Here is a 27479-nt window from a genome sequence, read left to right as displayed (position 1 = left end):
AGAGTAAAAGCACAGCTACTTTTCATTATCAAGGCTTAGAGCCAGACTATGTGGAAGCCTGAGCTGCCAAGCCTGGGTTAAATGCTTGTTGCCTTCACTGCCTGAGGCCATCTAGCGTGTTTAGAAATGATTAAGTACTGCAGCCTAGAAAGGACCTGTCCTGAGCGTTCATCTCTGACTTCCAGCAGAAAAGAGAGCCTGGCAATGACAGAGGCAGATGGATGAGTCTCATTAGTATGGCGAAGCAGCGAACCAGACTGCCTTCACAGAGCTGTCCAAAAAAAAGAGAGCAAATTAAAATAGGAGCTGAGAAAACCAATGAGCAAGTGTTTTAACTCTCTGATACCTGGATTCATCTCCAGCAGGTTAGGCAGCTGGCTGTCTTTCCCAAGAACCTCTGATCCATAAGCAGGTGATGAGTGCTTGGTAGACACAGAAATTTCCACCTGTCCGTATTTTATTTTTGCATCTGTTTTTTGGCGAGCTTTGGAAAAATGTAGGATGCTTATCCATACTATACCTCACGCACACGTACTTGGAATATTCTGTAGGATGGCAAGAGCAAACTAAAGCATCCTGCACTTATAGTATTCTACTCTTGCTTAAATTATTACAAAAACCCACAAAGTATGATAATTAGGTTATGACAGAGAATTATGGCATACAACAACGGCATGGGGATGTTAAATCTCTTACATAAATAAATATTACGCCCACAAGAATGACGAAGATATGACCTAAGGAGGATTACTGCCACTCTGAAGAAGAACATCTTGCTGAGCAGGGCATTACCTGAAACACCCTTGCACAAAAAAGTAGCAACAAAAAAGTGCAAGAAGCCCCAGTACAAAAGTTTGGTAACTCAATGGCATCAGATGCACCACCCTGGAAGTCTTCATAGTGTGATGGACTGGCAAACCTGCAGCTATTTTGAATGAGACTTTCTGCAAGACTGATGGGAAATTATATCAATTTATTACCAGCTTTGATTTGTTTGAGTTGATTCAGGCAATGTCTAACCATGAGAAGAGAAAGAAAAAGCATGTGAATAATTCAGAGTGCAAAATTGCTGCATGCAAGGCAGCCATTTTGCCTTGTCTTTTCATGCGAGATGAATAGTGTAGCACAGTAGAAATGTACCTAATGTCCTTCATTTTTCTTTTGATGAGGTAAGTAGTATCAGAAGCCACAATTTAAAAGATGAACTTTGAAAGTGGTCAGAGATCTAGGACCTTCTCACTGTAAAAGTGGCAATATAACTGCCCCAACAAAAATACCACCACAACAGATCTTAAAAAAATTGGGATTTTGTTATAAATAAAACCATATGTTATGGTGTTGGTATCTGAATACTCAGGAGTATATTGCAGGAAGTGTTGAAGAAAAAGTTTCATTCTCCACTACAGGTCTCTGTTGTCATTGAGGGGATGGATGAAGTCACATAAGAAAAGGAATCTCATGGAGGTTTTTTTTTATGGAGTCATAGAAAAAGCCTTCCATAATTGCTGTAGAAAGTGGGATTCTTGGGCAGTCTTTAATGTCTCTGAAGTCTACAAGGACATGATTTTCAGATGTGTTAACATCTCTGTCCAGTCCCACTTCTTGTTTCCTACTCAGCACTTTTGGCTTGCGATACTTCCGTGTTTGCTCAGAGACTTCATTCCACCGTTGTCATCGTGCCCAGGAGAGTTTGGAAATAGAGATGTTAATTTTTTTTTTTTTAATTTGACTTTTTCTATTCAAAATGAATGAGAGATCAGTGCTCAAGGGGCATTAGGAGCCTAAATGTTTCTGAGGAGGTGGAACAGAATTACTTTTCCCCTCCAGTGAATATGAGCCATGACAACAAGGACTGGGAAGCTGTGGGAGCTGCCGCCTCCTCCCCAGTTCCTAAGTTATTTAGCATTCAAAGCAGGAAAGACGACCTGACAGAGCATCTTTGTCTTCCCTTTATTTTCACTTACCACCTTCTCCTCTGCGCTCTCTTCTACCTGCCAGGGCCAGGCAGCTGACCTCTATCCACTGCTCATTCACTTGTTCTGGGCCAGGCTGGGGCTGTTAAGGCCACAATTACCCAGGAGGAGAATATTCTTCTTTCTTAATCATCTCACAAAGATGATTATGGGACGTAAAAGCCTACAGAACTATTTCTTGTTCGCTTTTTTTGTTTAGCTAATAGAGATCAATGCCATTTTTTCCCCAACTGCTTCAATTTAAGGTTATGTTAAGTTAGTGATTAACTTTCAGGTTTCAGGGGAGACCACGGTGGGCAACTAATCTGAGCTGTGATATAGCAAGAGTACAGACAATACTGATTTCTTATATTTAATACGTGTTTGAACTAGAGCATTTCCTTTTCTGAAAATCTAATCTTGAATCAAAAGCTACTTGAGATAGTGAATTAAAAGCAGTTCTTAATAAGTTCTTCCAGTGGTCAGATGCTTTTGATATTAGATAATTATAATTCCTCGCTAATCTGAATTTATCGAGTTTTAACACTCAGCCATTCATCTGAACACCTAAGACATTTTGAAAGAATGGTGACTATAGTAAATGGTTTCGGCTTCAAACTGATTTTTCAGATGGGCGCTTGGAAGATGTAGGGCTTGCTAATAAAAGAAAGACTTTTAAATAAATTGCTTTAAAACCCAAGTGCTAGCCACAGAAAAGGACTTGGGTATTTAAAGGACACTTAAGCTTACATCTATGAAAATCTCAGCTGAGGTATCACCTAACGCTGGAAATACTAGAAACCACAGTCTCTGCCATTTTTCACCTTTACATTTCTCACAAGTGCCTCAATATTGCCAAGGCTGAACGATCGGATGCCTTGTTCATGCCTAAAGCCTAGCATCATCCACAAGTGAGATGTTCTTCCTCTTAGCTTCATGCAAGGTCTGAGATAAACATACCCATTGCACTCCTCCCAAGAGGAGGCCACTTTCTTTAAGACTCCAGATTAAGATAAGTTTCCAGGTAAGTCTCTGCTTAGAGGGCTGTTCCCAGATGCTGGAAGTCTTCATGAATTCTGCTCTTAGCCTCATGAGATCCAGTTTTACCCTAACTCTGTCTAACTCTATGCTTTTCCAGAGGGCAGGGTGTCCTCCTTCTAGCCTTTGAGACCGTGCCATTATGCAGATAGGGTAATCACTTCACTATTTGCCTTAACTTCACCACTTACAGTCCATCATAGGCTACTGCACTGTTTTTTCCTAGAGCATCCTCATTTTCTGCTCTTACGGTCCTGCCATAGAAAATTTCTGCTGATCGCAGACAATATTCAGGACTTGTTTTGGTCCTTGTCAGGACAGAAGTTTTGTCTTTTTCTTTATAAAAGGCAGCGAGGGAGCGGGCAGAGCCACGGTCCCGGGAGCAGAAGCTAACGTCCATACACTTGGTGAAGTGCCAGCTCTGCAGGGACAGCAGTGGCAGGAGGGAGGCTGGACAACCACAGCACACACCTGGTCCCCCCACCGGGTCAGACGGGAGAAGCGTTGGTGCAGAAAGGGAGAAAGGAGGAGAGCGCTGTTTGGAAAGCTCCCGTGCTGGAAAGTTGAAGGAGCACTGGGGAGACCATGGTGCGTCACCCGCCCAGGCATCACTGCTGGGATCCTGCTCTGAAGGCAAGAGAAGCAAACAAGATTACTGCCCTCTCTCGGGAATTTTGGGAACATGGCAGCCCATGGGGGGCTCTCTGTCTTATTGAGAGGCGTATCTGGCAGTGAGGAGAAGGTGAAGGGCGAAGGAGGAAACCGGGAGATGGGAGGGGGTTGGTGGTCGGAATCCACGTACCGCTCCCCCCACGGCACCCCGTGGACACAGACACCCGTCGTGACACCCGCGGCCACTCCAACATACGCCTGGCTGCACGTCGTGGGAGCAGGCGGCACGTCACTAAGCTGGGCAGATCCACCTGCAAAACACTGTTTAGCCCCTGCACGTTCGGGCAGGCTGACACCCAGCCGCCTGCAGCCAGCCGAGCGATGCAGGACCAGCAGAACCCGCACCCAGCTCCCGGGGGGGCTGTAACGGGAAGGGGTCTGGGGTCCTGCCACGACTTACCACTGGGGATGAGGATCTGCGTGCCTCGTTTACCAGATCTCACACAGAAGCAAGCTGCTGAGTGAAGGCTAGAGGAAAGAGGTATCTCCTCCAAAATAATATTTGGTGCCAGTTATAAGAAAATGCTCACGGACAGGGGTCAGGAATTATACTGCCGTGCTGACCTCTGAAGAAGAGAGAAATAGCGGTAGGTTTACAATCAGATTTAATTACATATTCCAAATTGACCATGAAATTTTATCATTAGGTAACTAACCTCTTTTAAGTAGGAAAGGTGAATGATGGAGTGAGACTGCCTCATTGACTATTATTGCTTTACCTGGATTCCTGTGTCTCCCTAATGCAACTACTAATCCTTTAGCTTAACTTAATATGAGGAAGAAGTCAGCTTTGTTCAATCCATTTGCAAAATGAGAAGATGCCAACTTTCCCCTTATACACTGGTATTTATTTTAACTAACAACATGAAAAAGAGCACTAGAGTTAATCACTTTCAATCAATGTCAACTACATTATTAGTTAATGGGAGTTTATGCTGCATAATATTATTTGTTTGCGAGCCATTTTCTGATGTGTTACATCTAGTTAAATGCCGTATCCTTGTGTATTTTAAATAGATAAAAAATGAAGGCTAGAATCAGTGAATTTGTAAACATTGGCATACAGAATTAATTTTACTTAATCATAATGAGGACATAAGTTAGTAATGTGAAAGTATGACTTATTTCTGCAAACCACGTGTTGTAAGCCCTACATAGAGTCATATTTTGCTTTTTAAGTCTTTTGCCAGCTGATTCTGAGCAAATCATTATTTCTACAATCTGATCTTTAAAATTTCTATTTATATATAAAAAATATTTATATATAAATCTAACAATTTCTACATTTTGTGTAGCTGTACAAGCTTCTTAAACCCCACACGTACACCCCATACTCCAGCCTCTTGCATGCACACCACTGTATTGCGTCTTCTCAATGTAATCTCATTTTTGTCATTTAAGGATTTGGGAAAACATTCAAAACCTGCAGATTTGCTTTGAATGAAGCAAACTCAAATCAGAAGAAAAGCACATTGCAATGAACTTGTCTATAGCTGAAGTGCCCAGGACTTTTGCATTTACCAGCATTTTCCACTCCTACTTTGACCTAATATTCCCTCTTCACTCCTATACATCTCCTTCTCCTTTGCATCATCCCAATAATTAACTAAATGGCTATGAGTAATAGTAGAGTAACAAGTAGATGGAGCTTGAATGAGAAAGGAATGAACTATATATGACATAACTCTTTTTCTTAAAACGGACTTCCTGTTCCATTATTACTTTATAGTACAACAAAAGCCTGACCTGAAAGTTAATAAAGAGAGCATGTTTACTAATTAGGCTTTATTCTCATTGGTCCATGTTAATTGCAAAATATCAATCTATCTCACTTATGAATATGCAAATGTATGTCAGAGTGGCACAAGTTTCCAGTACACAGTACTCTGCTAGCTTTAATTAGATCAAAAGTGGGTCCAGCTCAATTCAACAAGATGGGCCCTACTCTTTAATCAGGAAAATAAGTTTGTCTCCTAACAGTATCTCCTTTTGACAGTCAGCAAACACTAATTAACAGACATAGCTATATTAATTGCATTACTCCACTGTATTCTTATCAGCTAGCTGATGTTGCCTGTTTGTTAATGCAAATAGTTGCTGCTTTGGTAAAGTCAACTTGCAAAAGTCTTTCTAATGCTAACTAGCAATCAATGCATATAAGATTTCTAAGATTTCTGTAGGGAATTCTGCATAATAGATGCATTCTGTCTTTTGAGGTATCCACGGCCATTTAGTATAATTATTCCTTAGAATAGAGCTGCACCTATCATATTATCAGCTTTTTCGGAGGATAAAGAACACAACTTATTTGTTTAAGAACAAAGGACTATAATCATTTCCTTTAGGAATCACTAAGTTAAATGAAGATGTATGACCCAATGGAAAACTTGCATTTATAGTAATTATGTATTTTTTTTCCCTTAAGATTCCTTTAACGTCTTTTAAAAGGCAACTTACCGGTTTTACAAAGTAGTGACTTGACAGCCCTGGAGACTGTAATCCCATGGAATGGGTTTTATACGGACTGCGCTAGGCAAAGCCTCCCAGGCTGCCCTGTCCATAGGTTTTGCCTTCAGCCCTATTCTTTGAGGGCCACTGGGAGGGCCAAGAGGGTAATCCAGTCCCCATGTTCATTCCGCTCCTAAACGCTGAGATTGCCAACTTGGGTGTCGATTAATGCCACTTGCAAGGGAGTTTTCTTTGAGTAGACAATAGGCTGCCATGAGCAGGGCTGAGACCACCCAGCCCTTTCACACAGACTGCCAAGCAGCCACCCCCAGGTTGTTAATGTTTTGCCCATATGGCTACCACTGGTATCCTAAAAGGGAGTGGTGCAGTCATCAAATGACATCTCTCTCTGCAGCCAGCCTCAGCTCTCTCACCTTTGCCCGTATGCAAAGTGGACCACGATAAATGGATGATGATAAACATATATGGTGCATAAATAAAAACCACGTGCTGCTAAAGCTGGGTAAAGCTAGGCAGGCAGATTTTAGGCAACACCATAACTAATGTGGCCTGCACAAACTTATAACTGTACTTTCTTAATAACGGTGCCTTCTTGTACTTGGCTGCGGGAGGATCTGAAGTGAGAGATTACCCACCCAGTCCGAACATCTAGGGATAGATCAGCTGGAGACCAGCGTAACATCAAGTTGAGCTGGCGTTAGCTTAAGACCACAACTTTTAACCTTGTGATGCAGAAGGCAACAGAGTTGATTGGGCTCACATACCACAGTGTGTTAGCTGGGTGTGATGATACTGAAGGAAAAGCCACGCGCCCACTTTGTATTGCAACACCAACATTATTTCTACCAGTGGAGCCACACCAGAACAGAATAATGCCTATGATTTTTCCTGGTATAAGCAAGACTAACATGGTTTGGGGCTAGTATTCCCAAGTGGAATCTGCAAATGAAATTATTATGTATTATTTATATATTTACGGGTATACCTTCACACGGTTGACATTTTAATGAATCCCTACAGGGAGGGAGTGGAAGTGATAATGAAACCTCCATGTCAAAGCCTCTCCAGCTTTCCAGTGTAGCTGAGATCTGCCTTTATTCTCCCTCCACAATTTGTTTGCCTTTCCCTTTATTTTTTCTGGATAGGAAAAAGAAGTTGTAGAAGGATGCTCAAATACATTTAAAGTGTAAGATTAATAAGCTTATGTACAACAGCAGCATATTTTTCAGATCCTACCCATTTTAAAAATAATGTTTTAAATGTAGGTGCACAGACATAAGGGAAAATCTCAGTATTAGTTCTGATTATCTTTTTGCCCTTTTTTCCTTCTGATAGGATATTTGGGGTATGGAACCTGGTCATGCTGAGTCTGCGATTTCTAAAGTCAGTATGAAACTTGAGGACTGTCTCATGGCAGGATGAATTTTGTATAGGAATGCCAGATGAGCCTCAACTTCTGCAAAATATATTGTAAGATTCAAGTGAATTTTTGCTTTACCACCAGCTTTTTATGCACGTAAAGCTGGCTGTTCTGTGTAATATACCTCAGTAGTAGATTCATTTAAGTAACTTTGCTAAACTTTACGTGGCTAGAACTTTCCATGCTGGAGAGATGATATTTTTTTCTACAGTTCAGTTAAAAGTGACATATCATTTCAGAAGAGAAAGCTAGTGAAAAATATGTTTTCATATGTCAAATAATTTTTGTGGCTTAAAAAAAAAGTTCAGTAATGTAAGCTTTCAGGCAGGCACTTGATATTTGCCGGAGACAATCTTTTGGGGGTAAAAAATGTACCTACTGTTCTCCCTGTGAAAAATTTGCTTGAATTTGGACAAGTTAGAGCCTTTGAATAAAACCTACGTGCAGGTTGCATGTGTTTTCTAGATGCTTCTTGGAGGAGTCTTTGCAGTTAAATGTGTTGTACTTTAATCTCCATTAAGACATAGCAAGAAAGCCATCAAAAACTTCTAGCTCCATGGTTGGCTCAGCCACCAGGCTAAAAGACAAGCAAGAATTATACTCTGGGTTTCAGTGTAAAAGCCGGAACAACTTGAACAGTTAGGCACTAACTTAGGATGCTACTTCAAATCCCTAACAGGCAAAGAAGGAAAGAGAATCCAGGTGCTTCCGCTCCCAAACAATGGGTACGATCTGAACCAGACTCCCCCGCCAGGGCTGCCCACCTTCATGTATTCAATACTGAAACAGATACTGACTGTGCTTCTCTGGCCTGGTGACGGGGATCATCACCCAAGAATCAGTTCTTGCCTCACTCAATGTCGCCTCAGCCAGTTTGGGGTGAAAGCAGCAACGTGACGGACCGGGGAAATCCCTACCTAAAACAACTGATGTTCCCCGGAGAGGCTGAGGCTCAGTTCCCAGAACAGAGGGAAGTATCGCACCTCCTACCTCCCAGAAGGTTAATCTAGTGACTATGCCCTGGTGTAAAGGGGCACAGACACCATCTTCTGCAGCAGATTTTGGATTCAGCCTCTCACATCTTTTGTTTGTGCCACAGAAGAGTAAAGCAAAATACTGTATTAGCCTTTAAGAGAAGAATTTAAGTGAAATATTTCAGGCTGGTTTGCTAAGGAAACGAGGCTTCTGTCCTTTTGGCTCTCCACTTCCCTGCCAGTCAATCTTCTTAATAACTTTTTAGTCTGTTGGGCAATTTAACTCAAATTTGAAAGAGGAGCAGAACTCTTAGGGACAATTAACTGCATTTTTTGAAATCTGCAGCTGGGAAGTGGAGAGAAACCCAGCATGAAAACCCCATTGAAAAGAGGGCAGGAAGAACACGGATGTGATATGTTATGTGGCTTGGTAGTAGCCAGCTGCCCAATCTGCATATGCATGGCTCCAGATTAGCCAGGGTGTGTGTTATTTCTTGCCTGACAGATGTCAGAGCGTTTACAGAGGGAGACAGAACTATTGTGGTGGCAGTGAGGGAAGGAAACAGGATACAAATCTGTAGGAAACCAGGCTCCGTAAGCTGTGATACTCACAGGACAACTTGTTTTCCTTTTCATTTTTGGTAAGAAAAAATTACAAGCATTGTAGGGTTGTACCTAACCAAATGCTTTTCTTTTGCTCCACTTCCTCTGTCAGCTAATTAAAAACCCCTCTGTTGTGTAGCCTAACATTTTTAAAAAAGGCAAACTGTGGAAATATACACAGTAAAAATTGCACTAAATGATTTCCAGCATCCAGAGGACTAGCAGGCAGCATCAGTGTCACCAAAAGAAACAGAAGTGGCAGGATGAGGTAGGAAAGAAATTTGGGGTGTCTCGTCCCTCTTTCAGGGAACTGTGGGAGCAGTGGCAGGGAAACAAGACACCTCTGGGTTACCAGGGCTTGACAGCAGGAGCAAACAGGAAGGCTAGAAGATGGCAGCATGCTCTGGTGAGCTCTCAACACATAGACATGCACCTCCAAGAAATGGCAATGATCACTTCGTCAAATTTTCTTTTTCATCTTATGGCAATTAATCCAAGCTTTCTACACCCAGGCTGTTCCACTACCCAAATCAGACACTGGGTTTTGTTCAGAGGTTTTTTTTGGACATTATTTGGAGAAAAAATAAATTCCTCCACCTCATCCTCATCCTAACCCAGGGTCCTAACACAAAAACTAGCAACAGGATGAAGAGGGAATGACCAAGAAATGCATCCTGCTCCCTAGCTGCAGTCCTCCTTTCCCCACCCGTATCATCTGCCCCCACTTACATGAATGACAGGGTCTAAATATTCCTACAAACTGGTTACGCTGCTCTCACAGCACTTAGACTGTCCCTCCAAACCGGTGTTGATGTGCATCCCCCGGCATGCCTGGCAGAGTCTGAACAGGCTTCTCTAAAATATTCCCCAAGTTAAGCACAATTTTGTCCCAGCTCATGGTCTGTCCTGCTAACCAACCTTTTCCACCGCTTCCTTGTGTGTTCACTTACGGCGGGTTTCACTATTTAACAAACACCAGCGTCCCGTGACCCTGCTGTCAGAGCTAGCTCTGCTCCTCCAGGCTCAGAAGACATTACAGCCACACAGTCTCTGATAGAGCAGACTCCACTAACTGTAATTCACTGTTTGTCCCAGCCTTTATACATGTGATTTCTCTTTGTCTGCCTTAATCCAACACAATATCGAGTTCTTACAGATTCTTTGCTGAGCTTGTTCTCCTTTGGATTTAAATCAGGACTGCACCAGAGCTGCCTAAAGATTAATTATCATACAGAACGGTGCTTAGAACATGACTGACCATCCCAGCAGGTATCAGGTTATTGTTTAACTCTACTCCCTTGTCTTTGTGTATAAATTATTAGCTCTCATGCTTGGCATATGGTTACACTTAACACTTTCTCTTGTAAAAGAGAAAGCTTGCACTATAGCTCTATGGAAAATGAGACTGGCACAATGTTAGAGTATCTTGAGCTAGCAGCTCAGTGGAAGAGAACACAGCAAGTACCTTACTCCTCAGGTTGTAACATCTTTGGGGCAGGAACATTATGGGATTGTTTTAATAATTATTATTTTCAAATTGGTGTTTGTCCAGGACCTATTCCAGTTGTCCTGGTCCATGGCTGCAAGTTTAGGACCAGACTGGGACCAGAGTCATGGTGAGAAGTCGCAGCAGTCAGAGGAGCAGAAATGTGAAGGTAAGAGCAGAAGGAAGGCAAACACAATGTGAAACACTTTCTTGTGTTGCTTGTTTATTTCTCATTGTTTCTTGTGGGGAGCCACACAAGGAAACTGTCATGATTTCCTTCATTTTCTAGACAGATGCTAGCTAGGACACACCACATCAAGGAGTTCAGAAACAAGGACTTTTTCCCTTTAAAGGGCCTGTAACCAATGACATCAACCAAAGACCTCCCCAAAAGAATATTTTAAGCTTGTCTCATGGGCTTCCATGCTAAAGCCCAGCTGCAGAACACAACCAAATCAGTGGCACTTGGTGAAGATAAAAATCTTTGTCTTATGGAACACTCGGGTTTGTTTTTCTCTCTGAGAAAAATTCTGTTAGGGGCTGCCCACAGAGATTTGAGGCCAGGCAGAGACACCTACTTGTCTGGTCGAAAAACCTCTGTGACCCGGTCATCTCCTCAGCATGCAGCAGCCCTCTGTGTAACGCGGATCTGGACGTTTGGGATGTCATCGGGGGTGCTAAAACTTCAGAGAGGGGGTCTTGCAAAGACTAGAGGCTGAGCAACAAAGTGCATTTAGAAAAAACACTTGGTGAGCTTACTCATGATGTTGCCAACTTTCAAAGATATGCTGTCACGCCTGGACAGCACGTCAGAAAGCAAATTTTGGTTCCATGCAAACGACAAACACCTTAAAGCCCGCTGTGTACTTTGTGAGTGAAGCTGAATCAGAGCATTTGCGCTGTGGCTTGGTGACTTGACAAGCACAGACAGCAATGGTTGTGAGGAGCAGGGCTGGCTTCTCTGTGTACAAAAATACAGCCTTCATTTACGGTACAAATATTTGAAGGCAATTCTCAATAATTTCTTCAGCGCAAGAAAAATAGTTACCTCTAGCCATCCTCGTTGCCAAAACTTTAATCCTTATCAAATGGAAATCACCATCTGTCCATTAGATCAATGACTGGCACTTGGGTCTCATTGATTTAGGTATTATGGAAAAGATATCATAAGAGATACATGATAAATTAGACTCTGTCATGGATATTTGGTCAGATTTTGCTCAATCTTTCCAAATGAGATAATTAGCTATAGCTTTCTAATTTTAAACTAGTGTAAGTGTTACAGATTAAGTGACTGTAATCTCTCTTTCTTATCCACTTTTCTTTTCACATACATGCATAATGAGGCTTTTGTCTATAATTTTGGTGTCACACTAAAAACATTAGAAGACGTAAGGAAGCGGTTTTTCCCCCCTAGTTTGAGATGTAAAACTTCTTTATTAGTCAGAATCAATCATTATAAATAAATTCAAAATTATTCTCTCTGTGTATCATAAGTAAACAACAAAATGCCCCAAATAAGCTTCAGTCATTTGATCAAAAAATGCACAATATTTTTACATCTTAAACACCTTTTCTTGAAACAATCGCAATGCCACCCCAGATGTCTATCATGGCTGTCATAATTTTAAAATGTATGTGCATTTCTTTTAAATTTCTGTCATACCAGAAAGACAAAGTAATAACTGCAGAAACATGGCAACTGCCTATGTTCAAACATGTAATCTAGTTTTTTTTCCAAGCTGGCGTTTTTAAAGGTCTCGCAGGCACACACTTGAAAGCAGCTGCCATTGTCACCAGCTCTTTGAAAGTCAGTCCTCCCTGTGGCAATTGCAGAACCTGGCTTTGTTACAGCGGATGCACGTGGAAAGGCAGTGCTTCTTATTATGGGCTACACGGATACATAGATTTAATGCATGTGATTGCCTATTATCTTTCTTCCATCCGTGTCCCATCCAGCAGACTCCGAAGGCACCTTTCTCCCTTTCTCTGGGTTGGACCCATCGGTCCTCACAAGTTTTGAGCACAATTACGGCATCCTGCAGCTGACTGTTGCTACCTCACCCCTCTGCGTTCTGCTTTGCACCCCAATGTCACACCGGAGAGGCTTTTAGGGGTGCCTAGCTCTTTACAGCATGCAGGCAGAGGCAACAGCGTTGGCTTTGCTGCCAAAAGTAGCAACCGTCTCCTTTATCCCCCCTTCCTCATCCCCAGCTCCTCCGGGGCAGCCCCACAGGTAGCTGGCTCACGGACTGACGGTGGTGAGAGACGGCAGTGATTTCCATGTCCACCTCACGTTCGTCATGGGGTAGGTTACACGGGTCAGCCGCCGGAGGTGTTTTGCCCTGTGCTTGCAGGTATGATGGCGCGGGCTGACGGCAATGGGCAGGACGGATGGAAAAGCCCACTTGGGGCCAGGGGCAGGCAGGACTGCTTCTTCTGGTGGCAATGCTGGCTTTAGCAAATGTAAAGTGTCTATGGAGCTACACCATTACATTTAAGTGGTAATGAAAGTTTATATATCCGGCCTCACTTCCCCAGTGTTGGATGCATTATTTCCCAGTCTGCTCCAGAATAAAGCACCACAGCTGATGCTGAAAATGGAAGAGTTTCTTACCAATAAAGGTCGGGGGAAGAAACAGGGAGGAGAGCACCGGGCAGCCTGAAGGGCCTGAGCCTCAAGCTCCAGCTGACAGTAGAAGCCGTATCTCTGTATCCAGCACAGCACCAAACCAGCAGTCAGCCCTACCTGGTTAGTTCAGGAGCAACACCTCCCCCAGCTCCCCCCTTCCTCCTTTCCTACCCCACAGGCTTTTACTAACTGTTCTAAAGTACTTCTCTCTGTGAGCAATTACCATGTCCTACTTGTTTAGATTAAGATGCTGTCAGTTCATTTTCATCCAGATTCCTACTTCAGTCAGACACTGAGGAACTGCTAATGAGACAGCATAATCTGAGTTCAAAGAAAATAGCAGAGCAGGAAACATTTTTCCTGGTTAAAACATTCTCAAAATTACCTTATACACTGGGCTACATGTCTCTTGTAAAGTCGTGGCCACTGAATTTGCCACAGGATCCAGGGTAGCTTGCAAAATGATGATCGTACCAAGTTTTCTTCAAAATACTCAAAATAAAATTAGTCCCAATGGGATTTTTAAGCCTTCCAGAATAATTTAAACTGAAGCAGATTTGTCCTCTTGGACCTGCAAATAGCATAAAGCAACATTTCTCAGGGAGGTGAGGACTGTCCCACACATTTCCAGATGTTACTCCTGAAGGCTAACAGAGATGATGCACTTTTCAATACTAATTATTTCAGCTGTTAATCCTACTAACAAAACTACAGCTATATGGCTACTGGGATGGTTATTTTGCTCTATACAACTCCCACTCACTTGTCAGGAAACCCTTATACATAATACCTCCTCAAATCCTACATTGTGGTTATGAATAGGTAGTATATTGTTGAAAATCAGCACTAGAATAAAGTTAGAAAATAACACAGCCACAGATGGCCTTTGGAATGATTCTTATATTTAAGTTAATTAGAAACATTCTTTTTTTTTTTTTTTTTTTTTTTTGTTACCTGAACCTGTGTCAGCATTTCCAAGGAGCTGTTACAGACTGCCATAGAAATGAATAAATCCAGCTAGGGGAGCCAGATGTACACAACCTTGCCACAGAATACTCAAGCCCTTGATTTTCTAAGGACGGGAAGATGCACAACATGTAGGTGTACAATAATGCACAGGACTGGGCAACTAGAATACAGACATATGCATATCTCTGGCACTAGCACTTTCCTACGTCAGCCTTGGCTACAAAAAAATGGAGCTTTGAGCCTCTAAACAGGGGCAAAATCTGCCTATCTTTTGCCTGCTGCTACTCCAGCGAAGCCCATGGCATTCTCTGACATTTCATGGGATATATGCTAGTGTAGGATTTGCTGCTGCTGTTTTCTCACAAGCTCCCATTTCCTTAAAATTGGCTGTACTAGAACTTTTAAAGCCAGGCAAACTGAATCTGTATTAGCTTCCCATTATTTTTTCATGATACCTCCTAGCCACTTCCCCCGTAACTGTAGGATTTACAGTTTACGTCCTGAAAGAAAAGTACTCTCATGACCCTGAGAACAAGTATCATATATTTCCAGTTTTGCTATGTTACTAAAAAAAAAATATCCACAACAAGGCCCAACAGAAAAACCCCAGTAAGACCCAAACCCAGAAAAAAATACTAAATGAGGGTACCTAATAATGAGGTAATTCACAGGATCCTGTTTCACAGCAATCTAAATAGTACGCCAGCATTATTGCACAGCACAAAATGATGTAAAATGAATTAACAGCCACAGAGCGTGTGCTACCACTGAAACTTGCTGCTGTCAACTTCTAAGTGAGAACTAATTGCTCATATGATTCACTTTTAGGTTCTCTCCTACCTTCTCATGTAACTGCCCCTCTATTTGCAGTACTGTTTTCAATAAATCTAATTTATTGCCCAGTTACTGTTTCCTAATGTGTCTTTGTTTGAATAAGGCAAGAGTCGGCATGGGAATCTTTTGTTATTCAGCAGAACTCTTGCTCCAGTGAAGTAACAGTCACACTTGTTCTCTTTTTTTTTTTTTTTTTCCCTTTAATAAATGCCATATACGTTGTCACCAACTGGAGGGATTTTAAGCTCACATAAAGTGCGCAGATTCACATCAGAAAACGCCTAACATCAGAATCTACTTCCATTGCACACGTACCGTAAGATACACTCAAGGCAGAGTCCTCTTTGTTTTAATACTCCGTACCAGAGACATTTGTGCCCAGGCTGTCACGAAAAATAAACTCGTAGCGTTAAAACCCACACCTTATTGTGCAACGGCGACGACCCCACGTTAAAAGAACCCCCCAAACTCAACTCCAGAATAAGCCAGAGCAAACCCCCCTACCATATAGTTTAGGCCAAGCTGCCAAATCCTATTACAAATTCAATCCTATTAAAACGTTCCCAGGTTTAAGCCTGCTTTGGAGTTTTTCATAAGAGTGCGTGACCCCAACCCAAACCCCTCCATGTGTGGTCAAGGGACCTGCGGATAATTGTAAACTTCACGGGCTCCCATTAATCTCGGCACAGTCAGATATTAGCGCTTGTAAATCAGCACCTAAACAAGGACAATAGTTAAAGCCATCAATAGTCTTTTAATGAGGCAGATCAAAAACAAATGAAAGCAGCGGGACACTGGGATCTGCCAAGGAGGGGCAGGGAAGCCAGGGGGCTTTGTCCTCCCCCCTCGCCCACAGCAGTAGATGGACGGAGTCCAGGAACCGGCCTTCGCCCGCCGCGCCGCTCACACGCGCGGCCGTGGGCTGCCGTGAGGCCGTGGGCTGCCGTGAGGCCGTGGGCTGCCGTGAGGCGGCGGGCTGCCCTGGGGCGGGCAGGCCGGCGGGGGCCGCGCGGGCGCCGGGAACGCTCCCGCGCCGCCCGGCCGGGGCCGGGGCCGCCGTTGACGGCCGCCTGCGAACTGCCGGCTCTCGCCGACGGCCGCCCCGGCTACCTGCGGCTCTTCGGCGGGCGCCCGCCCGGCGAGAGGAGAGAGGCCCGGCCCGGCGCGGCGCCTCACCGCTCCGCTCGGCGGCCCGGCCGGAGGCCGCCCCCCCGCCGGGCGCCTGCTCGCCGCCGCGCAGGCGCGCCCCGGCTTCTCCCCCCCCCCCCCGTTGCCGGGCAACGCGCCGCCGCGGGCAGCGGGCAGCGGCGCTGGGCTGGGCCGCACCGCGGTGAGGCGAGGCGAGGTGAGGGGAGGCGGTGGGCCCGGCCCGGTCCCGCTCCGCTCCCCTCCGCCCTGTGCCGCCGGCTGTCGCCCCGGGGCCGCGAGGGAGGAGGAGGAGGAGGAGGATGGGAGCGGCGCTGCCCGCGGAAGCGCCCCGGAAACTTGACAGGGCAGCGTGCGGGGCCGCCTCTCCCGGCCCGCTCCGCCTCGGCGAGCGGCCGCGGTACCGCAGCCGTGCGCCGCTTGCCTTCGGGAAGCGCCCGGTATTTCCACAGGGCCACCCGGCCCGAGGCCCGTACTGCGGGTTCCCAAGGGTAAAGAGCTTGGTGAGAAGGTGGAGGCGAAACCCCAGCCCCGCTGACACCAGCAGGGGCGTCCTGCCAGGAGCCCTTCGTCCCCCGAGCAGGCAGGGCTTTGCCCGCGGGAGAGGCTGCGAGGAAAGGGCCCGCCGGCCCTGCCTGCTCTGTGGGTACGGGATGTTTCGGCAGCGCCCTGGCGTGGCACCGAGCTGCGGCGGCGGAGGCTGCGTGGGCCGGGAGGCACTGCCAGGGCGGCCGGACAGACAGACACTCGAGCAAATGTTGTTTTTTTTTTTTTTTACCCCGTGTAGGAACGGCAGAGGTTGCACGTGAATAACAGTTACCCGTTAAATCACTGGGAAATAATTGTGTGGCTAATAATATTTTCTTTCTCTTTCTAATGAGATCACCTCACACTCACTGGCACCGGTACAAACATTCACAGCTAAGTGCTCAAAAGAGGTTGAAGTACAAACTGTACATAATTCACCGCTTGAGAAAACACTATTTCAGCACAACACAATGCGAGATACTCTCAAGTATTCCTGAGGCAGGAGGAGCGTACCACAGTCAGGCTGAAGTGACTGTTTACATCAACCTGATTGCACTTACTCTTTAGTAAAGCTAACAGCTCTCTGCATTATTAGCCCATCTTCTCAGTCCTGAGGGCCTCACAGGTAAGGGACAAAGCCTAAATTACGTGGTGCCACCGTGGTGTGCGCTAGCGTGTGCAGTACGACAGATCAGCAGCTGGAAGCGCTTCAGCGTTGGGTTGGCACGAAGGCATGCTTTTGCCAGATGCCCAGCCCGCGTTATAAGGGAGCCCGGCAACATCTCCTCCGCACAGCGCCCTTGCCGCGGTCACAGCCAAAAGGTGGCAGTGTTCAATCCATCATCCCTTTCCACGCAACACCCGGGCAGGTGCCTGCCCTGAACAAGGTCTTTCATCTCACCCCAGCGCCGTTCTGGGGCCGGTTTTCACTGCAAAACCCCTCTTCTTTCCCTGGACTCAAAATCCCAAAGGAATTAAAAAGCTAACAGAGCTAGGGAACCTTATAAGCTGAAGAATAGGAAACCACCAGATCACTCACTGGTTTCACAGACACCCCCCATCGGCTTTGCTGAGATGTACCCAAACAACTTGTTCAGTCCACGGTTTGGTTTTCCTGGTCTCGTGACAAAATAGAAACATGGAATTTGAGGCTTGCTGACTAAACTTACGGTCTTAAGCATAAAGAGTGAAGCTTATATGAAGAAAAGAGTAATGCAGAATTAATGGCTACCCAAGGCATGCTGTCATATATACATTGAATAGTAACACTTACCACATATATACACAGAAACACATGTATATGCAAACATATGTATGAAGAAGCACTTTTCAGTTATGAATATACAATCTGAATATATGAAAACCACCATTTGGATGAATCTTTTTTTCTAAATTCCAAACTAACTTCATTTCTCCAATATTTTCTTTCACATGAAATCCAAAAAGCAAACAAATTTGGTCCTGAGAGTATACAAAACCATGCAGGTCATTGGATTTCCTGTGGAAACCCAGAAACCAAAAGAAAAAAAATTGACCCAAAGTATTTCCTTGTGTATTTAATGGGAGAAGCCCAGTCTTAATAGCTGAGTCTCTAAATAGGAATCATTATCCTTTTATGGATGTAGGATACTATAGAATGCAGCAGCACTCAAATTCACACACTGAGTCAAGGGCACAGTAGTGAGTAGAGTATAGTCTGTTCTCTGTCTACTGTCCATACACTGCAGTCTTCTGCCATGTAATTTAATCTAGTACAGGTTGCAGCATTAAATAACAGCAGGGACACAAAATACTGTTGGTGTGTCAACCCTAGAAACTATTAAACCCTTCTTAAAATGTTGCCCCTTTGTACATTTGTTCCCCTTTTCCCCTCCAAGGGAAAAACATAAAGGGGAGAAATAAAATTGCTATCTTTCCAATCACAAGGTGGGAACACTCCTGTTTCTCCTGAACTACACACTCCTACATGTGTAATTCAGTGGCAGGGAATACTGCAAAAAAGCAGATTGAGCTGTGGGATAAAATTGGGGATGAAGACCCTGATTAAATATACTCTGATTAAATACCTTTACACCAGGTGCAATACTGGGCTACAAAACATGTCCTGTTGGCTTGGCTGTAAGGAGTGTCCTCCCGACCAGGAGAGAGGGAAAGGATTTTAGGGTAGTCGCTCAGAAGACTTGCAGACTCTCCTTACTCTGACATCATCCTTTGCCATTAGGGGCTTCCAGGCATTCAGAGTTGTGTGTGGGGTCAGTTAACTCACACTTACCTTCTTCCTCCGAGAGATGTCAGAAGGTAATTCTAGACACCTGCTTATCCTCACTGGGAGTGCCACATGCCACTTCCCTGCTCCATGTGTATGTAATTGCAAAGCCAGCAGGGGATATTGGATGATATTAGGAGCTATGGCAGCATTAGTATGCACTGCAGCTTCTTGTCATTAAATACAGAGTATACATCCTCTCTATTGTCATCAGGCCTGACTAAGGCAGGAAACTGCAGGAGAAGAAACTGATTTTCCAGGCAGGAAAGACAGGAGCAAGCTGAAGCGGTTAGAGCACAACTTTGGGGTGCTTTGCCTATCTTTTACCAAACAATTTATTTCCCTAGCTGTCCTGTCCCATGGCCAGATGTATGTGGTTTCTCAGGGGTCAGCTGTGGGTTCCAGCTTCACTGTCACCTGCAGCTGGGGTGCTCTCTTGATGTGCCACTGAAGTCAGCCACAAGGCAGGTACTCCAAGACCCTCTCTTCAAAACACCCCCCAAGAACCGCGCATGAGCTTCTCTCAGCATCGCCGTTACCTTCTGCCTCTGTTAGAGGTGCAGGCATTTCTATCCACAAATCAGGTACACCCAGACTTCTCCTAATGCACTCGATTCCTACTAATTTTGCCAAGCACTTTAATGACTGGAGAGGGTAGCTGGTCAGAAGTTAGGTGTCCACTCTAAACTAGATGTCTTGATGCCATCAGTAGTCACTGCTGAGAGATTGGCACCTTCAGAAGGCAATTAATCTCTTTTTCAGAAACTATTTTAGAGTGACAGGAATCACCTGCTGAAATGCAGTTTTTCTCTGTTTACTCTAGAGGGAATCTAGATTAGCTTAAACGGTACATCTAACTTTTCAGCCATCAACTTTGTGTAAGATCAGTCTCAGCTTGGTAATTATTAGACATCCTTGAATGCTACATTTCATTTTTCCTTCCCTGCCTGCCACACTTGGTGACTAGTCAGTTCCTAGCTTTATCTTAAATAAATCTTACAACATACAACATTGTAAACTAAACTATTAAAATATTATACTTATCATCACCAACATCTTGTTTTATAGGACTTTCTTATTAATCATGGCAGCTCTATTTGTGACGGCGGTTTGTCAACCAAAAAGAGATAGAACTATGTATGATTCTTAATATCTTTCTGAAGACTGAACCTCAAAGTATGTTGTGACTTAGAAAAATGTGTGTGATGTTGTATGGCATAGAAAATTAGAATAAAAACTTCATAAGGACAGGTACTCTGTAAGATTTCAGATTATTTTTATGCTGTAAGAATGGTGAAAGATATCGTTAGCATATTGTAAATAAACCTATTGTCTCAAAATTTGCAGCATTTTTTTGTAATTTTAAGAGGTTTGGGAAAATGGAGTGGTATTATATGATCCAAGATCTCATCTTGTTCTAGAACCTGGTGAGTTTAGGGTAGAGAAGAGGTTCAAGTGTAAGCGCATGGCATGTGCATCTCTGGGAAACAGTTTGTTGGAGGCAGGACCTCGTAAGTGCCTTAGAGTGAAAAGCTTACAAGGATGTTCTGAAATTTCCATGATAAGTGTCCATAAAGTCACAGGGTGCAGTCCTAGTCCTATTTAAATCAGTAGGGTTACTGATTTAATAGACCTTTCTTCTGACTTTAGTGCTGCCATTCTTGTTCTTATTGAATCTGTTTTGCGGCCAAAATACTGAAAATTTTCAGGGGCATTAATTGTCCCAGGAGATAATCAAATAAGAACACAAATTTTATACCTTATTTAAACCATACTTTTACTACAGGTAAATCAGGAAAGCAAGAAAGAAAATGAAGGCTACAGTGTGAGATTTTTTTGTGTGTGGAAAGCTTATTAGTTATATCTCCAATGGTTTCGTTAAATTCTATTGCCTGAACTGTAAAATATTAAAGATCCAAGATAAAAAAGTGCTCCCATGCTTCAAATCTGACCAATTCTATTACGTGCACTATTGAAGGATGAAACTTTTCTTTTGGATCAAAATGCTGGCAAGGAATATTTATATTTTATATAAAGCTATCTTCAAGGAAACAAGTAGACAGAGGGAAGCAAGAAGCCATAAAATGACTTTTTTTTATTTTGAAGTAGGTCAACACTGGGTATATTATTCTTATTGCAACAGTCATGTTAAGCTTTTCAATTAGGAAAGGATGCATCTATGAAGTTCTTTCAGTTTTTATTGATCCCTATGTCATTTTTAGGGTGATGAATATCTGTATCGTATGCAACTGAGCTAAGGAAGCATTTCTTTTGTGACTTTTTGTCTCTGAAGGGAATGGCTTTGGCCATTTCAATGCCCATCCACTTTACCATCAAAGGACTTTACATTAAAGGAAGCTTCATGTATTTTTAATGTCTGTTACAATGCTGCCAAGCTCTAAACTCCTCAGTAGACACTAGCCTGCTGCAAAAATTCTGGTCTGTGTATTTTCAAGCCCCCAAAACATGATTCCAAGCCCGTATCTCTGCAAAATTATCCCAAGTGCTAGATACACTTTAAAGCAGTGGAACCCTCTATTCCATCCACTCAAGGCAATGAATGTATTGCTTCAGCATCCCCAGATCAAGACATATGCTTATGCCTTCACTATGGCACTGGGGAACCATCATGTTCTTTGGAAAAAAGGGAATTAGCAAGGCAGAATTACTAGTTCACTACAAGAATTACTTATCCAAAGCATATTTCTCTTAAACAGCCTACTCTGCTACTGAGCACTCAAAAACCACAGGCAGCCTCCTTGGTCTAATTCCTTTATGCCTGTGATCCTAAGGATGGGCAGAGTCCATAAGCTGAGGCAACTTGGCTCTTTAATATATAAGCATGGGAGACTCTTACTTCACAGAGAGGCCGTTCCTTAGGGAATGAATAAGAATTTATTTTTGTCAGGCTGACAAAAGGAGCATTTTCAGTTTTCTAGCCACCTGTGTCCTATGGGAAGTTCCTGTGCTCTCTATTTTTGGCAGGTCATTATATGGATGAGCTACTGAGTTCATTTGCTCAAATGTGCTATGCGGAGAGTTCCAGAAATGGGGGTAATTTCAATACTGATGACCACAGTGTCTCTCCTACCTACTTGTGAAGGTACCCAGTGCCTAACAGGAACAAGACGTATTCATCCCCAGGTAGTATAAGAACACAAAGTACAGGTGACAGTGAGGGTTGTGATCCAATCAGAGTTAGAAATGGAAGGGTTTGTGCAACTGAAATTGGGTTCATCACAAGACAGGGATATATTCCTTTTCCTCAACGTATCACAGTACATAATTTTCTTGAGTGTTTTTAGACTGTGCTACAAAAGAATAACTCTATGGAAAATGTTAATATTTGTTCAGAGTAATTCCTTTTTATCATTCTCCAAAAAGTAATAAAATTGTAGTCTTGGATCTGTTATATGTGGTCCTTAGACATGCCTGCAAGTAAAATTAAAAAAGCAAGGAATAAAAATACTAGGCAATCATGTGATCCTCATACACCTTCCAAGACAGACTGAATGGATGGTCTAAATGTTTTACGCTGTGGCCACCGGGTGCTGTGGTGATCTATTTAGAAATGAGTAATTCTGCCTCATCTTGCAAGTATGAAGGCTCTCTTTTTTAATTTACAGAATTTCTTTCCTTCGTTTCACAATGCTATGCTAGCAAAAGGAGATACCCCGAGGTGCCTCATTACTTCCCATTATCTCAATCCCATTTAAGAGGCAAAAGATCGCTCCAAGGGCTTGTTGCTCCCTATCCCTAGGCAAGGTTTTTGTATCCAGCGTGTTTTTCTTCCTTGTCTCCTTCAGCTCACCAGCAGAAAACCTTTTTTCCAAATATTCCAACAATAGGTCATGACCACTGTGACCACTGAACAAAAATGAGAAAACGCAATAAAACCCAATCTCCTGCCCTTCATCAGTCCTCCACCAACACATCAAAGACACAAATGCTTAGCTTTTCCATCCTTGATGCCACCCAGCACTCCATTCAGAGTGAATGCCACAGTATTTGGTTTCATCAATCATGCGTCCTCTCCTCTCCCTCTCTTGTGGCTTAATGTCACCTACTTTTTTCTACTCTTCCCATTGGATCTTCCCTGAGATGTCTCAGAAGAGTGTCCAGGCCATCTTGGCATCTTCCCAGTGCTGGTGGACCCTGCATGGGGTCAAGCATGGACCAACCCAGCCTCCTGTTTTAGGGTTCCTTTCTCTGTTTCTTAGTTTTTCGCTGGGTACGGTGGGTGCCACTAACGTAGGTGAGAAGGTAGACTTACGCTCTCTTTGGCTTTGGTTGGCGTGGCCTAGCCCAGACTGCCTTTGTGCCGTACCTTCAAGGAGTTTTTCTTACCAACACAGCACGGCAGACCGGACTGGCGTGCCAGGCTGCGTGTTGTTAACAGACCAGCAGAATAACTGGAATCTGCTGGAGGTGCAATTAAGCCTTTCTTCCAGTTTCCTTTCATGTGTGCCAGATTGGCCTAGCCTGCCATTTTATTGAGCCTGACAGCAGCTTTCATCCAAGCGACATTGATGAGAGTGCGTAGTTGCTCACACCATCAGCCTGCCAGCTCCAATGGACAATCTGAATAGCTGTGATCCTACATTAAAATGTCAGCATTAAGGGAGGAGAGTGCACCATTTTGTTGCACAGCTGTAAAACCACTTCAGCAAGGCTTTCAAGCTCATTATTGCACAAGCAAGGGGTTTCAAGCATGAGTGCTCATGCCCTGTTCTCCACTCCCCCCCGTCTTGTCAGCCTTGCTTCTATAAATATGCTTTTTTTTTATTTTTTAAAATGGTATTCCCTGTCTCATCAAGGAGCAGCCCTCAGGCTGGGGCAGCAGCAAGGTTGCGGACGTAGCAACAACACAAACTTTACAACTGTGGAGCAGGACAGTGTAAGCAAATGAGGGGCTGTCTTTCAGAGACAGTTAGATCTCATTTTCGGTAAAATGCACGCAGGCTGCCTTGCCAGTATAGAAACAACACACTACCAAAAAGGTTTTTGGTGAGTGGCTGAGGGTAATTCATTATTCAAACAACTAAACAAACAAACAAAAAGGTGTAACATCTAACTGCAACACCTACTTTCCCTCTGCTAGGAGGACGTACCTGCTCACAAATTCTTCATGACAAGGTCCCTTAATTCTTTCTTGATTGTGCTTTGCACTTTCAATGACTTTATGCAGAAGGGTGCTCTGGAAGGGTAAGACAAAATAATAAATGTACTAGAATGTGATGATGAAATGAAAAAATTTCTTATTTTATAGAAAATAAACATCTGTGTGGAAAAAAAAATATACTGAGCCACAGCTTTCCTTTAAGGCATCTCCAACTCCCCAAATATACTTGAAATTCCTGTCAGATGCTAAGAACTGAGCCTTCCCACATAGCCTGCTGACTCCCTCTCCTCTCCTCTCCTCTCCTCTCCTCTCCTCTCCTCTCCTCTCCTCTCCTCTCCTCTCCTCTCCTCTCCTCTCCTCTCCTCTCCTCTCCTCTCCTCTCCTCTCCTCTCCTCTCCTCTCCTCTCCTCTCCTCTCCTCTCCTCTCCTCTCCCACTGCTGCAGCTGCATCTTGCCACAAGCAGACACTTTCCTGAGTACGAGTAAATTCACCTGCACACACAGTGTATCTTTAATCCTCTCAATGGGAAAAAGAAGTTTTTACCATTCTGGCAGTGCAGAGGCCTTTTACCCAGACAGACATTTCATCTCAAAACTGCAGCATCCTATAACGAAAGAGCTCCATGCCAATTTGCTGACTTTGCTAGAAGTGCCTTGGGTGCTTTGTGGGCCTGTTTATAGTTTTGATCAAAGCCCTTTTGGCTTCACACCAATGTCCAGGAGACAGCAGGATCACTTGCTGATGGCTCATCATAAAAGTGATCTGTGTATGTTCTAACCAGACCTTTCAGCTGCTGGTATTCTGCAATTTTGCCGGCTATTTTTAGAGAGCCCAAGTACCTGACCACTCTGCCAAACACTGCAACCACTTCTAGTCCCAAAGAGTCATTTTACAACCTGTCTTTTTGTTTTTTTCTGTTGTTCTCCTTGGGAATTCCTAGACCATTTGCCCTTATATCAAGCAAATGGATGTTGAAATGGTGAAGCACACCTCTGTGTTTGGACCAACATGACCACCTAGAGAACCGTGAGAGGAATTTAAATAAAAAGGCTCCAGCCATTGAAGGTAACACTGTAAACAACATTAAAAGGTAAAAATTTCTTCAGCTTTCAAGCACTGAAGAGGGTAGTGTCATCTACTCTGATATCTTGCCTCTGCAGTCAATTGCCATTCATAAGACAGGCTGGAACTGAAAGTTTGCAATGAAAATCTAGTATGAAGAAAAGGAAAATTGCTTTTGGAATGGTGAATGTTAGTAAATAAATACTGGGTGCAGAGTTCTTTCTCAGGCCTTGGATGGTTTCTACTCTTATGAGCTCAAAATATAAATCAGAGTAATATGATTACCTGCATTTGAGTAGAAGGACAAGTTATCCATTACTGTTAGAGCTCATTTTTCTTAACTATAGTTATCTGGAGGTTAGGAGGTGGTGCAGATTAGTGTCTAAGATCCCTGTGCAGCCAATGAAAATGGTTAAGCACCTTTGGACAATGAATCCAATGCTGGAGAAAGTGTTAGGGGTGGAATGACTTGCTCTCTGGAAGTTCTTGTCCCCCTGCCCATGCACTATGGACTCAGGTCTGAGAACTGCCATATAACCTGTAGGTGCCTGTGACCAGGTGAAGTGAATTCCACAGTGAATTGTCAACTGGCTTCCTGAGCATGTGGTCAAAGTAACTACTAATCTTTCAGATGATATTTTATAGTCACTCAGAACATTTAAGGGTCCTGAATCAATGGATGTGTTTATTTCTGCATTTTCTCAAACTTCCTGGTCATTTTAACTTTGTTTGAAAGTGAGAAAGGTTTCTGCCTTCTGCAGCATGAATATGCAGGACAGCTGAGGGATTTCATGCAAGTGATGCATGTGTTTCATGGTGTTTCACAGAGTTCTGCAAATTCTGTTAATGGTGCTTTAAAAAGGGCAACCATGTATTTTATTTCATGGTTAAGGATATAATAGAGCTGCCTGTTAAGTGGGGACTCAGTTGGATCTTAGTCCTGGTATCCAAGTGTTATTGGTACAGCTTTTGCAACAAAATTAGTCAATTACAGTCTTTTTCTATGTGACCCATCATCTTTGCCAGTTCTTTAAAGCCCTGTCTCAAAAAGCTTTTGTATATGAGTCAACAGTTAGCAGTGTTCTTTTCCTAATTTATTAAATTTTGTGTTTGTTAATCTGATTGTCTTGTGATTTTCTCCAAGTGTATCCTGAATCTGTGATCTATTTTCAATTAAATTTGTTAACATTGCTAAAAAAGAAGTCTATTTAAGATGAGGAGACAAGAATAATCAAATTCTCACAGGTTTTACAGAAAGTGATAGCTGGATGAGAGACCCACATTTGACACTTGCTGAAGGAAAGGCAGGCTGTGTGTGTTAGCACAATTGTGTGGTTGGCGAGTTAGTTAGATATTCAGCTAGGTCCTAACTGGTTCCAGTGTAGGCTCTCCCTTGCCCTGTGGTGTTGCCAGAATGGATGTATGCAGAAAGAGGACTCTTTGCAGGGGAAGATATTAGAAGGATGGTGACAGAGAGCAAGGCTCCATTGGAAACCAGGCTGCTTTAGACTGCACAGAAAAACTTCTCTGTAAACATGTTGAAAAAACTTTCTATTATTCAGATCCCTTTTTATCACTTACAATTAATTATTAGTTTATTTACTGCATTTTAGGAGAGCTAGTACGTGTGAGGCCAGTCTCCACCTCCAATAATAGTGTGCATCTTCTCTGACTGATTCTCAGTTTGTATTAGCATGCTTAAGTTGTCATCTGAACCAAACACTTTCCTTTCCTGTGCTCTGACTCTTTCCAGAAGATCAGTCATTTATACACATTAGCACTTGAGATGTGATTGGAACTTAAAAATTCTGTTTATGCAAAAATTAATCATTGAAGAACATCAGATATAATTTTAGGATTATGTGGGCAACTTTAAGAAGAGGTGGCAAACAGCCACATCTGCTATTTCCTGATGTATAAATTCAAAAGTTTGCTAGTCTGTCAGGTTGTTTATTTAAGATCAGCGTTCTTCTGGGCAGCTGCCAAGGAAAAGGCTACACCAGGTCAGTACGTCTCTTCTTGTGCGCATACCTGTTCTTTTATGCTTTCCCATATGTACTGTTTAAACCAACCATGACCTGTAGGCACAAAATTCTGCAGTATTTAGAGGTCTTGTTTGTTCATTTTTAAAAAAAAGCTTTCTTCCTATGCTGTGGGAAGGCAGTAAAGAAAAAAAAAACCCAACACAATAAAACATACAGCCACCCTCAAATAAAGGTTTTCTTTCCTCTGGGTTCAATTTTCCTGATATCTTAAATGTCTCTTATGCTTGCGGAGATTTGTTTTACTGTTTGATACATCCCAC

This window comes from Buteo buteo, chromosome 15 (genome assembly GCF_964188355.1).
Source record: "Buteo buteo chromosome 15, bButBut1.hap1.1, whole genome shotgun sequence".
Classification (NCBI taxonomy): Eukaryota; Metazoa; Chordata; class Aves; order Accipitriformes; family Accipitridae; genus Buteo; species Buteo buteo.
Note: the sequence above shows the minus strand (reverse complement) of the source record.